The sequence below is a fragment of the Salmo salar genome, chromosome 06, assembly GCF_965601325.2.
Source record: "Salmo salar chromosome 06, fSalSal1, whole genome shotgun sequence".
NCBI classification, from domain to species: Eukaryota; Metazoa; Chordata; class Actinopteri; order Salmoniformes; family Salmonidae; genus Salmo; species Salmo salar.
Window position 1 is genome coordinate 72018482 of NC_138296.1, and position 16193 is coordinate 72034674.

Below are 16193 nucleotides of genomic sequence, written 5' to 3' on the forward strand. Positions count from 1 at the left end.
ACAGATGATTTTTATGCGCTACGCGCTTCAGCACTTCGCAGTCCCGTTCTGTGCGCTTGTGTGGCTTACCACTTGTTGCCCTTAGACGTTTCCACTTCACAATACTCCTGTCAGCAGCGGGTGTGGCTGAAATAGCCAAATCCACTAATGGTAAAGGGTGTCCACATACTTTTGTATGAATAGTGTATGATAATACATGCATTACATTAATTTACTGTTGTCATTGTAGGTGTGGAAAGGTTGTTTGCAGACTTCACAACCTGCTACCCTTGTGAGAAACAAGTTTTGGTTAATTTCATAACAATAATTTAGGATTTTGCCCAGTGTTCTAATTGTCTTTTGTTTGGAGTGCTCCATGGGAGTAATGAGCATGTGTGTGGTTTCTCTGTCAGGTTAACTTGAGGGAACACACGAGCCAGAGCACGCCCACCTGCTGAGTTGATACAGTGTTGCACTTCAATAGTGAGAGCTCAAGTCAAGACAAAGAAAGCGAGGCAGACAGGCAGAGTAGAGAAATGAATGCGATTGAAAAAAACTGCATTTTATCTGGATATTTTGTACTGTTTTCATTTGTTGGCTTAGGCCTATGTATTTTACTTAGCTGACAATGGAAGCTATAGACAAAATGACGTCAAATCAAGTTATATCTACTATATCTTTGATTGGACATATCATGTCAACATCAGACTGTTAGCTAGCAAACAGTCATCATCGTGAATCACGTTGACAATCTACTGGCAAATCCTTTTCAATCCTTGTCATATGAAGAGAAATTATACATAAAACGTATCGGTGCTCACCTGCCATTGGACATTACACAACAAGTTGAAAATTGCAAATTTAACAATGAGTGGTTTGGAAGTGTAACGAGTGCGCTGAGAGTCGGGAAGCAAGTTTGGGGAGTGAGTGTTTCAATAAATAAACTCAACCTAATTCAAACAAGAAACCACGAACAACGCACAGACATGACACAGAAACCGAAACAATAACGCCTGGGAAAGGAACGAAGGGGAGTGACATATATAGGTCAGGTAATCAAGGAGGTGGTGGAGTCCAGGTGAGTGTCATATGGCGCTAACGCGCGTAACGATGCTGACTGGTGTGCGCCTTAATGAGCAGCCTGGTGACCGGAGAGGGAGCACGTGACAAGAAGGAATCAGTGGTTAACTGAAAGATTTGCAAAGCAATCACTAGCCTGCTATTCAGTGGAGAGGGTGTCTGTGTAACCGATGTGAAATGGCTAGTTAGTTAGCGATGGTGCGCGCTAATAGCGTTTCAATCAGTGACGTCACTCGCTCTGAGACCTGAAGTGGTTGTTCCCCTTGTGTTGCAACGGCCGCGGATTTTGTGGGGCGATGGGTAACGGTGCTTCGTGGGTGTCAGTTGTTGATGTATGCAAGGGTCCCTTGTTCGAGCCCAGGTTGGGGCGAAGAGAGGGACGGAACCTACACTGTTCCATATGGTCCAAGTCTGGGTTTAACACTTGCAACACACCATTGGCCAGAAAAGGTTGAATACATTGACACCCACGAAGCACCGTTACCCATCGCATGACTTCTGCTGGGTTCAAAACACCTGGAAACTCGGAACTGGGACATTTTCAGACTTCAGTGAGTTTAAGACAACTGGGAACTCTGGAAAAAACTAGCTTCGACTGGGAAAATAAGTTTTGAACGGTCATCCAACTCCAAATTCCAAGTCAGGAACTCTGCCCTCTTTCTCCGACCTGAAGATCACTGACGTCATGATTCACCTTTTTTCAGAGTTCCCAGTAGTCTTGAAAGCACCATAAATCCAGAGAATGCCAGACTTTGATGACAACGTTTGTTGACAAAATTTTCCCACGAGAAGGACCGCCACGCCACCTTCCTGTTCAAGTGAGCACAGCACAACAAGGTGAGTCCAAAAATGTCTTGTATGCTGCTGCATAAATTATGTAATATGCCAGAGAGATATGTACACTGTAGCTAAGAAAGTAATACTAACTGTATGTTGTGTAGTAAACTGTTAGTAGCCCATGTGCCTCACCCTAATAATTTGGTCCCTTTCAATTTCATAACTTAGCCTACTGTTCTGACTTGGTGGTGCACATGTAGCCTATAGCATGTTTTAGTCATCATATTTTGTAAGAGCTTTTATTGTCTGGTTATATGCCACCTTTATTTATCCTACAGTTCTGACTTGGTGTACAGGGAAAATACTGTAAGAATGGCCCATGTTCTGAATTCTTTCACTGTACATTTCAAAAGTGCTGAACAAATGGTTATATTGACTACGTCTGTCCTAGCTCGCTCATTAATGTCATAATCAAAATGATGGATTGCCTCTTATCCGCACGTCGATCCCTTATGCCATAGTTGTGTCTCAATCGTCAGTAGAAATCACATTTGTTTAAGCAAGTCAGCAATATCAGCTATGCTTTTAAAAAGGGCAGGAAATGAGGCTGAATTAACTGTTGCGTTGCCAGATGCCAGGTGTAGCAGTGGTAAGGATTCACTCCATGGTGCTGAAAAGAAAGCTCTGCTGTTGGGACAGCTTTAGGTTGGCCCTAACAGTTTGTGGGCACCATTTGTCACCGTTATAGTGCAATTAATATATTGTTTTGTGTTGTGTTGCTTTGCTGGCATGCATAAACAAAAATTGGGGGGAGTTTTCCCCACAAAGATTTACAAGCTAAAATCACCAATGGCCTATAGGCTATCTCAAAGTTCAATGTGTTAATTTCTTTAGCCGCCAGTGGATCATGGTGTTGGCTATCAATGTGTCCGTATGGTAAAGTGCATGCACACAGGAGGCCCCGTGGAAAAAAACGGTCCGCCTATAAAAATAAGATAAAGTCCAACTGATTCTTTCTGGCGCCTGGCTTGCATGTACAGACCTAATGTTGTTTAATGCACTTAAATATATATTAATTCAATTGATTCTCAATTAATAGAGTCTAGGTAGTTTATATGACTGAAACTGAGTGAATATGCTTGGTAAAGCAATGATCCGGACTTGTTTTTCATCATATTATTGCTTTCCCCAAAGTCAATCTGAATCAGAAAGGATATGGCCACCAGAGGGTGCAGTTTGGTTACAAATCCAAACTAACAGTCTTCAAAAGTCAGTTTTAGTTAATGGTGATACTAAAGCATCCAACCCATTTCTCATCAGATTATGTTGGGACTTGTGTTGTTTAGAAGAAAATGCTAATGCATATGAAATATTAAATAAATAAATAATTAGAGAAGTTCCAAATAAATTATAGTTTACTACATTTCCTAGTGAAATTTCTTTATTGAATTGAAGGAGAAGAAGTTGCAGGAACTGTTCGGGAGAAAGGCTTTTTATATAGGCTATCCTACTAACAAAGGCGAAAGGACATAAATATATAAGCGGGTCCCCTTTGTTCCCTGTTTAGTCATCTCTCGCCTAAAACCATTAAACGAGGAGCCGCCACTTCTCCGTTAGCCTTGCATTCCTGAAATTCCATGATGTGATGTCAGAAGGGACGGGACATAGGCTACGTATCTGAACCTATGCGCTGCTCTCGGCTGCTCCGGAGTTGTGGAGTCGACGTTATATCACAAAACCCAGGGTCTAAGGGAAAGTCGAACACCAACTTTTTTATATTTTTGGCCCAACTTGGATAACTTTGCCGAATGTTGTTTTGCTTTTGGGGCTCATGAACTTCACTCAGTTGAAGACTAGGATATAGCCTACGACTCGCATCTTGAGGGGTAAAGTTCCTTTGGAGTTTTTTCTTTATTCTCCTTTTCGACAGATTTTGTGTATTCTGGAATAAAATACTTAATTTTAACAATTTCAGACAGAATTTTGACAAATGGAAATGGAGATTAAAACTTTTTTGAGGATTAACTCAATTTTGCGGATTTGAGGAGGCCGTTCCACTCCGTCGAGCTCGCAGAATTTCCTCAGCGCAGACACAATTTCGGCATGTAGCAAAGGAAATACGGTGGGTGTCTCTACCAGTCGATTGGCTGCTTTTTATTGATTTTTTTGCTTTCAAGGGAACGCTTTTAGTGCAACAAAATAACGGCGCTTTGTTACCATGATAAAATCGCAATACTATTTTATGGGTTATTCCTCATTCAGCCAAGTCAAAAGCTTGCTTAGTAGGCTAAACCCATGTCAATAGTAGTTTTATGCAGGGAGCAGGCAAAGTGAAGGCCATATGCGTTCGCCTCGCCTGCCTGCCTGTCCACGTAGAGCTACTTTTTTTCGTCAGTCAAACAGGAACATTCCAGGGGGTCTCGCGGCGGGGTTTCAGGGCAAGCCGCGACCTGCAGTGGGAAAGGGTTCATCTGTTCAATGCGCTTTTGTGTTTGCTTCCAAAAACGAAAACTCATCAAAAACATCTGCTGTCTTGGGTAGGCCTAGGCTAGAAATAGGCTTAGACGGTATTGTGTGTCTGGTTTTCTCTGCATGTAGGCTGCAATAGCTGTGTTATACCATGCATATAACAGTTACTAGAGAGCACATTTTCAGAGAGGTGGATAATTCAGATGATGAAACAGCTCAAGGCAAGGCCGTGAAAAGAGAATGAAAGGAGAGGAGAGAGCAGATAGATGAGTGTTGAGTCCAAGGTCTATGCAAGCGTCATATAGAAATGCAAGCCAGGTCCATGGTGGCAACATCACTGTCTGTCTATGGCATGTCACGTTACTGACCTCTGAAAAGAAGAGAACATAATGAAGAAACCAATACTGTGTGTGGACGCAGGTGTTGATGCATGTGAAAAAGGGTTTGTATGCATGTGTGTGTGGGTATGCAAGTGTGTGTGTTTAAACATGTCTGCCTCAGTCTCTGTCAATTTCAAATTAAGGGTGTTTATTGGCATGGGAACATATGTTAACATTGCCAAAGCAAGTGAAATAGATGATAAACAAAAGTGAAATAAACAATACAAAATGTACAGTAAACATTACACTAACAAAAGTTCCAAAATAATAAAGACATTACAAATGTCATATTATGTCTATACACAGTGTTGTAACGTTGTGCAAATAGTTAAAGTACAAAAGGGAAAATAAATAAACATAAATATAGGTTGTATTTACAATGGTGTTTGTTCTTCACTTGTTGACCTTTTCTAGTGGCAACAGGTCACAAATCTTGCAGCTGTGATTGCACACTGTGGTATTTCACCCAATAGATATGGGAGTTTATCAAAATTGGATTTGTTTTTGAATTCTTTGTGGGTCTGTGTAGTCTGAGGGAAATATGTGTCTCTAATATGGTCATACATTTGGCAGGAGGTTAGGAAGTTCAGCTCAGATTCCACCTCATTTTGTGAGCAGTGTGCACATAGTCTTCTCATGAGAGCCAGGTCTGCCTTCGGCGGCCTTTCTCAATAGCAAGGCAATGCTCACTGAGTCTGTACATAGTCAAAGATTTCCTTAATTTTGGGTCAGTCACAGTGGTCAGGTATTCTGCCACTGTGTACTCTGTTTAGGGCCAAATAGCATTCTAGTTTAGTTTGTCCTCCTGAGATTTACTGTCAGGGCCCAGGTCTAACAGAACCTGTGCAGAAGATCTAGGTGCTGCTCTAGGCCCTCCTTGGTTGGGGATAGAAGCACCAGATCATCAGCAAACGGTAGACATCTGACTTCAGATTCTAGTAGAGTGAGGCCAGGTGCTGATTTTATATGTTGAAGAGGGTGGGGCTTAAGCTGCATCCCTGTCTCACCCTCTGGCCCTGTGGAAAGAAATTTGTGTGTTTTTTGCCAATTTTAACCGCACATGTTGTTTGTGTACATGGATTTTATAATGTCGTATGTTTTTACCCCAACACCACTGTCCATCAATTTGTATAGCAGACCCCTGAAATCAACAAAGCATGAGAAGACTTTGCCTTTGTTTTGGTTTGTTTGTTTGTCATTTAGGGTGTGCAGGGTGAATACGTTTTCTGTCGTACAGTCATTTGGTAAAAAGCCAATTTGACATTTGCTCAGTACATTGTTTCTGCTGAGGAAATGTACAAGTCTGCTGTTAATGATAAAGCAGAGGATTTTTCCAAGGTTTCTGTTGACGCATATCCCACGGTAGTTATTGGGGTCAAATTTGTCTCCACTTTTGTGGATTGGGGTGATCAGTCCTTGGTTCCAAATATTGTATTTTTTATTTTATTTTACCTTTATTTAACTAGGCAAGTCAATATTGGGGAATATGCCAGAGCTGAGGAAGATGTTAAAGAGTTTAAGTTTAGCCAATTGGAATTTGTGGTCTGTATGTTTTATCATTCCATTTAGGATACCATCAACCCCACAGGCCTTTTTGGGTTGGAGGGTTTGTATTTTGTCCTGTAGTTCCTTCAATGTAGTTGGAGAATCCAGTGGGTTCGGTTAGTCTTTAATAGTTTATTCTACCATTTTTGTTTGATCATGTATATGTTTTTGCTGTTTGTTCTTTGTTATAGAGCCCAACAGATTGGAGAAGTGGTTTATCGATATATCTCTGTTTTGGATAAATAATTGTGTTGTTGTTTGTTTAGTGTTTTCCAATTTTACCAGAAGTGGTTAGATTCTATGGATTCTTCAATTGCATTGAGCTGATTTCTGACGTGCTGTTCCTTCTTTTTCCGTAGTGTATTTCTGTATTGTTTTAGTGATTGACCATAGTGAAGCCGTCGACTCAGGTTTTCTGCGTTTCTATGTTTTTGGTTGGATAGGATCCTCAATTTCTTTCTTAGGTTTTTGCATTATTCATCAAACAATTTGTCATTGTTGTTAATTTTCTTAGGTTGTCTGCTTGACATTTTTAGATTTGATAGGGAAGCTGAGAGGTCAAATATACTGTTTAGGTTTTCTACTGCCAAGTTTACACCAAGTTTAAACATTTTGTCCAGGAAATTGTCTGGAAGGGACTGGGCCTCCAGCACTGTCTCCCACTCTTGAGTAGCGGTAATGCCATTTGCATTAGCACATTGCTGGGAAAAACTAAGACTCCAGCACTGTGTTCAAAATGGTGTGTGTGAGTGAGAGCAATCTGTTTGGACATGCACCTAGAATTACTACCACTGTAAAGTAGGAGAGTACAGTAATGGCATATATAGCATAGCTGCAGGAGGCGTGCCCCCCCACACACACATCTGGTCGCCTTTATAACCTCAATGGCATGCTGAGCAAATTATATGGTGCTAGCACAAGTGGACTGGGAGTACACAGCAGCAGCTTTTTAAACACTGGTAGAGGAGCTGAAGAGCTTGACTGGCAGTGGCTTTAAAGACATGCTCCAGAACATTGGTGACTAGTAAGTCTTTTTTAAACCTCCCGCTTTGGGCTGGATGTGTCAATGTGTCCTTCATACTGTACATGCATAATCTATGAGCAGAATAACTGTTTTACTTCAATTAGCCACAAAATCCCTATTTTGAAAGCTACTGTTTACTAAAAGCTGTGCTACGCCCCACGTGGGCAAGCCCCCTAGCAATTTGAGTTTCAACCAATGAAGCTCAGCCCCTCGCCATTTGATTGACAGCTAGCAGGATGCACACACAGCAGAGTATGTGACGTAGTATGCAATTTTTGGGGACCACTTTTGGCTCTCGTGAGCGCTCCTTTCAAAACTACTGGCTTAAAAGTATTTTAAAAAGCACAGGAGAATCTCTTTAAGAATGTTGCTAGTAGGCAGCTATATCTGTATGCTTGGGTTACCTACTTCTGTGCAGCCATATTCTTTATTTATTTTTATTTAACCAGGCAAGTCAGTTAAGAACAAATTCTTATCTACAATGAGGGCCTACTAGTAAAGCCCCCCCGGCCAAACCCAGACGACGCTGGGCTAATTGTGCGCCGCCCTATGGGACTCCTGATCACGGCCGGTTGTGACATAGCCCAGGATCAAACCCGGGTCTGTAGTAACACCTCTAGCACTGTGATTCAGTGCCTTAGACCGCTGCACCACTCTGCGCTATTGGATTTCATTCTATCCTGTTATATTTTATTCTTTGGGAAGTGTACAGAGAGGATAGTACTTCTGTGTTTGTGAGTTGTATAAGGCAGCTCTACAGCAGCACCTCACCTCAGACAATAACAGAGGCAGACATGTCTCAACCCGTCCCTCTCTATCCCAGGTACTCATTCCACTCACCTGCTGCTGCAGGGAAGCTGTCAGTCACTCTACAGCCCGCCCTCCTGGCCAGTCAGGTACACAACACACACACACAAACAAGCACACATACACCTGCACATACATTCACACACATATGCGCTCGCGCAGTCGCGTGCACACACACACACACACACACACACACACACACACACACACACACACACACACACACACACACACACACACACACACACACACACACACACACACACACACACACACACACACACAGAAAGCCTCTTCTGTCATCATTCTAATTTCTTGCTACAGATATCTCTGTATTGCAGAGAGAAAGAGTAGACAGGAGAGAAAGAGGCATAGCAATGTTGTATAGTGTTTTGTTGGGAAGCCCCTCGGAGGTTGAATGTTGACTGAGGATTTGGCATGAGAAAGCACGCTTAGTGGTTTTTGGTGAGTGAGTTATTTTGTGTTGGGTGTGTGTGTGTGAATGTGCTCGTATGTTTCTGTGTGTGTTTGTGGGTTATTGCATTTGTGTGTGTGTGTGTGTCTCTGTGTGTGTGTATGTGTGGCCTACATGCTGCTTTTGTGTGTGTGTGTGTGTGTGTGTGTGTGTGTGTGTGTGTGTGTGTGTGTGTGTGTGTGTGTGGTGTGTGTGTGTGTGTGTGTGTGTGTGTGTGTGTGTGTGTGTGTGATGTGGTTGGGGGGGGGGGGGCATGGAAAATCTAGCTGTAAAGTGGTGGCTGCTGAATTTCAGTAGACACAGCCTGTCCCATACTGTTGTGTTGGAGGTAGTTGCTCAGATACGGTTCCATGTTGATACTCCCTCCACCCCTCCCTCCCTCCCTCCCTCTGTCCCCAACACCCCCTCAACCAACTGGACTAACATGATAAGAGCCTGGGATAGGGGTGACAGGGGTTTCACCAGCCCCCCCCTCTCTCTGTTCTCTGTCCCTCTATCATTCTCTCCATTTTCTCATCCTCTCATTAGAAAGAAGGATGGTGGTAGAGTTGGTTGGGTTAACTTTCTCTCCTCCCCAACTCTCTCACATACACAGACACACTTTCTCACTTGGCCTCCCCCTTTCTCTCTCTCTTTATCTCTCCCTCTCATTCGCTCCCTACTCTCTCCATGACATCAGCGACTGTTTCCTGTGGCACAGGATGAGTCGTGGTGCGGCGGTCCAGGTTCGGAAAAACGTCTCTGCCGAGTGTCACTGAGACTTGTCCTCTTTGATCCTCCTCCTCCTGTCAGGGTGACAGCTCTGTTTACATGGGAACTGCAGTTAGGAACGCTGAACATGACCAGTTCATTCCAGTCCAGAACACCAGGGCACTGATGCCAATATACACACAGGTTTCTGTTAGGAAAATATGGGGCCGGACATTTGACTGGCAACATTTTAATTTCCCAGACATTTGAGAAATTTACCGGACCCTTATGCATTGGGTGTGTAACCTGATCAGGGAGTCCACCCACGGGGCTCAGAATGACAGGAATCACATTTAGATTATGGTCATTCATATTAACAGCACTTGCAAGTTGAGAATGCAACAATGTGCGGTTCTTCTTGCTGAATTCTGACGCGCGCTTTGAAGATGTTAGTAGAACGGTCCACATTTACTCATATAGCAATGAGTCTGATGCAACAGGTCAGAATGTTTCGCTTAAAATGTTGATAAACTATTATTTATTCACATTATAAGCGCAGAAGGCAGTAATGGAAAACACATTTGTCAAAGCACACTGCACATGCGAGCGGTTTCATGTGACAGAGATTAAAATATCCCTTAGAAATGTAGAAAGAGGGGAGATCTAATTCACAACAACTTGCATGGGTTGCTAACAGTGTTCCCTCAAATTGTTTGTGGCACTGAGCAAATTTCTTGTATGCTGAGTGCAAACTTGAACATTGTGAAAATGATGTGCAATTTCCAGCTCCGTTTACTGTGAACACTGAGGCTGTACCCACTTTTAAGTGACAGTTTTAACAGTGGCCAAGTAGGCTACTGTGGCTATTTGATCATAATGTAGGCCTACTAGATTGGCTTCCATGAAAAACAATGTAAAAACACATCCCATAATATTTTGAACATGGAAATAGCTGTTCTATCATTCAGCCTAGCAGCCAATATGTGGTGTTCAATGTTGGCCTACATTCCATGAGACTTGAAAGAAAAACATGCAGGGCTTGACATTAACCTGTTTATCCACTTGTCTTTCAGACGAGGAGGTGACTGAAAATGTTGTTTTTGTGCTCTTGTTGGAAGCAACTACTCCCCCATTGTTGACTAGAAATGAGCTATAACTGGGCTAATAACTCACTAACTAGCAAAGAATATGAACCAAAGTTGCATTTGTGGCTACATACAGCTCTCACTTTGATCTCAAAACAAGTGCATCTACTCATGACCACGGTAGCCTAAACACAGTCCTGTTCAAAGTGAATGGCACAGATCCATATATGGCAAAGGCTATTTGCATATAGGCCTACTGCAGCTCTGATTGGTTATGGCACACCGGTCTGTGTAGAGTACGGGCCAGAGTCATGCCTGTCAATGCAATAGAATCCTACTCCAATACGCTCTGCCTACAGGAACATTTTGTGCACAGTTAGTTCTGCATACTAAATCTTACATAGTTGGTTTTCTTTCGGTATATTACATTGAAAGTGGCTAATATTGCATTGATTCGATCACAATTCCCACAGTAGAGCAAACATCGATAGTGTTAACTACAATTTTCAGGTTTCAAACAATGAAGTATATTTCAAATAATAATCATCGTCTTACTGCCTCCAGCTCATTGCAAAGTGGCGTGTGCCGCGCTGCGGAAGCCTGCCTTCCGTTGCCTATGCATTTGCTGTTTAAGATGCTGTAGCAACAGCCTGACCGATTTTTTTTTCTGCTCAAAGTCTCTGTATCTGCATGCTTTACGAGTGTGATAAATAAGATACACAACTAATATACTGTATACTGTACATGCGCCAATTTAATTCCACAAAATGATGCAAATGAACTTATAGACCAATAAGCACGACTAGTCAAAAGTATTTCCATCAACTGGTATTTCCATCAATGAATAGACTAAGAAGTATTATTTTGCATTGGGATTTTTTCTTCTTCTCCTGGAAAATTGGCCTATTTATCGGGCTTTTCAAATTTTTCATCGGCCAAAAGATGGCTATTGCCGGCTAACAGAAACCCTGACGCACATACACACACACACACACACACACACACACACACACACACACAAAGTCTCTGTTTAAGGTTTATTTAATTTTACAGTTCACTTATTTACTTGGATTAGGCAGAATTCAAATCAAATGAAATCAAATGGGTAAATGGGTAACTACATGATCATTATCTAATAATCGTATTTTCATTTGTTTGAAATGAATTATAAATCAACGATGATATGCAATGGTCACCACTACCATGGTCCCTAATGGCTAGCTACTTAATCCCACTGCTGGCACCAATAGGTATTTTGAATATCCAGTCTTGCAGTGTTTGCATGAAATCGCATTGTCACACATTGTTATTGGTTTATTTAAAAAAAACTTAACTCAGTTAAGAACAATTTTAATTTACAATGACGGCCTGCCAAAATGCAAAAGGCCTCCCGAGGGGACGGGGGCCTGGGATTAAAAATAATAAATAAATACAATATAAATATAGGACAAAACACACATCACAACAAGAGAGACAACACAACACTACATAAAGAGAGACCTAAGACAACAACATAGCAAGGCAGCAACACATGACAACACAGCATGGTAGCAACACAACATGGTAGCAGCACAACATGGTACAAACATTATTAGGCACACCTACTTTATCATTAAGCAAGGCCTAACTACAGTATCAGTATGTATCATATGACTGTGCATTCTTGTAAGTTATATCTGCTATGCAGTGTACTATAGATCACTATAAACACATTCCTTTATCTTTAACAGTGCTCTGTCAACCCTTAACTTGACCCTCTCATACCTTAACAAGGCTGAGGTGGCTCCCTGCTCCCTCCCTGTCTGAGTCTCACCTCAGTGTGAATGCTCAACACTGTGTTTGTCAGTGTCTCAGTGTTCTCACACACCAAAGAGAGAGAGAGGAGAGAGAGAGAGAGAGAGGAGAGAGAGAGAAGGAGAGCGAGAGAGAGAAGGAGAGAGAGAGAGAGGAGAGAGAGAGAAGGAGAGCGAGAGAGAGAAGGAGAGAGAGAGAGGAGAGAGAGAGAAGGAGAGAGAGAGAAGGAGAGAGGGAGAGGAGAGAGAAAAACAGAGGCCAAATGAAGAGTGAAACAGCAGATGCGTTTCTAACAAGGACCCTGACTGTCTGGCTCTACAATCTGCTTGCAGCTGCTTGTGTGTGTGTGTGGTGTGTATGTTTGTGCGTGTTTGTGTGTGTGATCATTCGCACAGATGAGGAGAGTTAAAGCTATTGTCCTAACTGAGCAACATGATACCGCTAAACTATTAACAGAGAGTTTCTGAGTGGGTTTTCCGAGGCAGACAGAAACACACATGGCTAGTGTGTCAGGTAACAAAGGGGCACCCAGGGATGTGTTGCATTGTCCAGTGAGGCATCCCAACAAAAACTCCTTCCTTCATTGCCCCTCAGGCAGTCTGGGGAATCTGAGATGCCGGAACCATAGTGTGTGTGTGTATGAGTCCACACGTGTCTGCTGGAATGTGTGTGTGTGTAATGTGTCCTTAAATGTTCCCCTTATTTGTTGAAGTCATATTTCTCTCAGGAGGTTTTTGAGTAGTTCAACCAGCAATGATCATCCAGACAGATTCAACACAACCTATTGAAGAACAATCAGCAGAACCTGGAACCTGAAATAGTAAAGGTTCTTTATCTGAGTGAGGGGGCTTGTGGTTGTCTGTCTGTATGTGTTGTTAACAGTAGTCCTCAGAGGTACCGTAGCATCTGTGTGTGTGTTGGGTTGGAGAACACAGAACACGTCGTGAAAACGAAACTAGTGACAGACCAGCCCCGGGAACTAAAGCAATAAACCTGTTTGTTTTGCTAAAGTGCTCATGTGTAGCGAGGGACAGAGAGAGACAGAGAGAGAGAGACTCAGAGAGAGAGAAAGAGAGAGACTCAGAGAGATAGAAAGAGAGAGACTCAGGGAGAGACTCAGAAAAGAGACTCAGAGAGAGACAGAGAGAGACTCAGAGAGAGAGAAAGAGAGAGACTCAGGGAGAGAGAGACAGGGAGAGACAGAGAGAGACTCAGGGAGAGAGACAGAGAGAGAGTCAGAGAGAGAAGAGAGACAGAGAGAGACTCAGAGAGAGAGAGAGAGATTTAGAGACTCAGAGAGAGGGAAAGAAGAGAAGCGCGAGAGATCAGATTGATTAAATTACACATGATACACTTACGTCCGCACTCCAAATGCCCTGCGTCTAATGGTTTTAACAGTAGGGGACAAAGTGCTGTTTTGTTCCCTCTTTTGTGTGGGCATGAATAGAGAAGAATTGTCAAAGGAGCCCTGCTTTGACAGAACACCCACATTACGTGTCTGAATTGAGCTTTTTGTAAGATGTGTTGTTTACTTTGGGGTGACTGGCGTTTTCTATCATGATACATCAAACAGAGTTTTTGAATAGCCACACAAGATTACTAGTTTTCTTCACTGTGTATGGTAGTGTTGTTTTACTACTGGTAACCTGATAGCTGGCGACTACAGAAATCATAACCTCTGTCCCTGTGTGTGGCATAAGGCTACAGATCTGGAGAGGAGACAAACAGAGTCCGATAAGATGTTTCATTCCTGAAGGAGTTGAAACCGTCCAATTATCATAGTCTGTTTACCTTACTTTTTCTGTTTAGTGGGGTACGAAGATACAGTCGACTTGTGTGTATGGACACATTGTTCAGTAATAAGTTCACAGTGTGTATGTGTGTGTGAACGTGTTGTTCATTTGACACTGAAGTGTTGTCATGTAGTGGGAGTTACTAAAGACTTGTGCTGTCACTAGATTGAGTATGAGCATGGTAGGACAGTGTTGTTCTTTGTTGACGTTCCAGGCGCTCTTTGTCTTGCGGGTGGAGAGAAAGTTGTATTGTATTCTACACAGCTGTAAGATGTCTGTCCGACAGATAGTATGATTTATGGTCAGTAGATTGATATGTGTGTGTGCGTGTGTGTGTTGGGGGAGTGTTTTACACAGTGTTTTACACTGTTACGCTACGCTGGAAGCCAAACATCAAAAAGCTGTTGCTGCTCTGTGTGCCTGTAGTAGTGGGGAGAAAGAAATATGCCCTAGACAAGATGGTCTCTGTTCTAGACTTGATTTTCCAACACACACCACAGATCAGTATGCGTGGGGGCTGCCCAGAGTCTGCCTGTTTTTTGAAGTTCAGTGAAACACGATAATATGAATTGTCCTCACTCCTTGTAGAGAACCAGTGTACAGGGTTTGGTTTGTATCATAACTATTTAAGACACTGCTTTGGTTTTCCAATATTAAATGATTGTTATTTGCAGTATTCTGTAGATAGTGTGTCAGTATGACTAGCATATTTAGGTGTGTAGTGAGATGGAGATACTGTGTTTTGGTTGTGCTATGTAAGCAGGTTTGGGTGTGTAGTGAGACAGTAATACTGTGTTTTGGTTGTGCTATGTAAGCAGGTTTGGGTGTGTAGTGAGACAGTAATACTGTGTTTTGGTTGTGCTATGTAAGCAGGTTTGGGTGTGTAGTGAGACAGTAATACTGTGTTTTGGTTGTGCTATGTAAGCAGGTTTGAGTGTGTAGTGAGACAGTAATACTGTGTTTTGGTTGTGCTATGTAAGCAGGTTTGAGTGTGTAGTGAGACAGTAATACTGTGTTTTGGTTGTGCTATGTAAGCAGGTTTGGGTGTGTAGTGAGACAGTAATACTGTGTTTTGGTTGTGCTATGTAAGCAGGTTTGAGTGTGTAGTGAGACAGTAATACTGTGTTTTGGTTGTGCTATGTAAGCAGGTTTGAGTGTGTAGTGAGACAGTAATACTGTGTTTTGGTTGTGCTATGTAAGCAGGTTTGAGTGTGTAGTGAGACAGTAATACTGTGTTTTGGTTGTGTAATATTAGTCTGCTCTGGTGTGCAGGCTAGCGTGACTGTAAGAGCATGTTTTGGTTAAGGTAATCTCCATAGGCCCTAACTGAAAATTAGCTGTTATTAGTAGAGAGGTTTGGAACTCTCTTTGCTGTTGGTTTATTAACTAATTTACCTCATGGTGATGCCACCATGGAAAGCCAAAACTCCCACTCATGCAAATTCAACCAGCAACGTTTTAGGAAAAAACACTGATCAATTTCTTTCACACTTTTACAGTGTTAGTTTCATCAGCTGTTGCACAATATGATACAACATTTTGACTGCACTGGACATTTAAACCAGTGGAAAGAGTTGTTAGCATCTTTTTGGGGCCTTCTTTGTTTGCATCAAGGGAGCTCCTGTTTGGGATGTGGATTTATATTTTGTCCCTTTTCACTGTAGTTAGGTTAGCTTGTCACTCATTCAATTCCAGAAAAGTAAACAGCAGAGGAATCAATGATAAGACGATATGAACATGACTTCTTTAGTCCATCTTTCTAAACAAAGCCCCCGTGAGGTCAGATAGACAACAAGCTGAGAAAGAGATAAATCATAATAAAAACAGGATGGGTGGGAGTTCACTCTCTTTTATTACATTGGAGCGACACCCCACAGTGGCACCTCACGGTTCTCATCAAACTGACAGAGGAACAGCTGTCTCCCAGCCAGCACAGAGAGGGGGAGCAGGGAAAAGAGAAAGAGAGGGAAAAGAGGAACCAGAGGAACAGCTGTCTCCCAGCCAGCACAGAGAGGGGGAGCAGGGAAAAGAGGAACCAGAGGAACAGCTGTCTCCCAGCCAGCACAGAGAGGGGGAGCAGGGAAAAGAGGAACCAGAGGAACAGCTGTCTCCCAGCCAGCACAGAGAGGGGGAGCAGGGAAAACCTCTGGAAGGGTTTCATAGTAAACACTGCTATATTGGAAACAAAAAAACAACTCACTCTCGCTCTCTCTGTGTCTTTCTCTGCTACCCCTTGCATTTTGGGCACCGCAAAATTACAACGTGCAAATTCATAAATGTATAGGCTGTTTATGT

General features: G+C 42.5%; 1 protein-coding gene across 2 annotated transcripts in view; it reads left to right on the plus strand.

Moving 5' to 3' along the window:
- Positions 1-3484: 3484 nt before the first annotated feature.
- LOC106607926 (protein tyrosine phosphatase non-receptor type 14) overlaps positions 3485-16193 on the plus strand; it is a 95216-nt gene continuing 82507 nt past the window's right edge. The window contains exon 1 of one of the 2 annotated variants that reach the window (XM_045720928.2): positions 3485-3958. The gene's annotated coding sequence lies outside the window, so the exon portion shown is untranslated. The remainder of the gene's footprint in view (positions 3959-16193) is intronic. The other variant, XM_045720929.2, reaches the window with a different exon arrangement.